The sequence below is a fragment of the Aplysia californica genome, unplaced genomic scaffold, assembly GCF_000002075.1.
Source record: "Aplysia californica isolate F4 #8 unplaced genomic scaffold, AplCal3.0 scaffold00123, whole genome shotgun sequence".
In the NCBI taxonomy this organism is placed as follows: Eukaryota; Metazoa; Mollusca; class Gastropoda; order Aplysiida; family Aplysiidae; genus Aplysia; species Aplysia californica.
In genome coordinates, this window is record NW_004797393.1 from 1,198,152 (window position 1) to 1,199,124 (window position 973).

Sequence of the window (973 nt, forward strand, 5' to 3'; positions counted from 1 at the left end):
TAATAATAATAATAATAATAATGAAAAAAGGAGAAACATTAGTTGAAAGGAAGGACCCGAAACCAGATTTACGGCATCAATAAATCTTTTCATTAAAAGTGTCGATACCTAATCTGAGAGGCTTACCGTCGATCGGTAGAAACACGTCACACTGGAACAGAGTTATGGGAATACCTTTATGTTACAGTAACTAGGATTAAGATTTTCACATTTATCACGCCCCACCCCCACTTCTCCCAACCCTCTACCTCTCAACTCCTCTCCTTCCTTTTTAAGCTGTCTGCCTCCCAAGTAGTTCCTTCTTCTGCCTTATCAGAGCCGTGTTTATTTCTCCTCTTATTTATTACGTCGATATATCGTGCACTTTAGTAAGTACTGTGCACCTTACGAGTTCGCAAGCCTTTATTTATTCTTTATTTAAAATCGCGTTTTGCACATTTCGTTTTGAATTCATGATTTCATACGCCCATACATAAGCTACTAGTATTTGCGTGTCATCCTTAACTACTAGTAGGTATGGGTGTACAGTATACAGCCATTTCATTAATAAGTGTCGTTGAACTCTAATGTCGTGAAGGGCAGAGATGAATAAAAGGAAAGAGAAATAACACGGTTTTGACTAAGAAACAAACAGATGAACACCCATAAGACAAACAAAAATGTAATAAAAACAAACAACCTTAATATGTCTGCATTTTGCACTACATAAGGTCATATAAGTCAGTTTTTAAGTTTAAGGTACGCTCCACCAGAAAAAGACCTTCAGATTTTAATTGGAGTTATTTGACCAATTGTAATCACAGCGTTTGTATCTTAGGAATGAAAAAAATAGTACATGTATTATCTATCCTAATTTTTAACAAATATTCCGTCTGTCTGTTAGGACGTTTTATTCCTCTTATCCGAGGTTGGCCCTGACTGACGGGATCGAAGTATCCCGCCTCCTAAATGGTCTAACTTATGTCTATTGGGG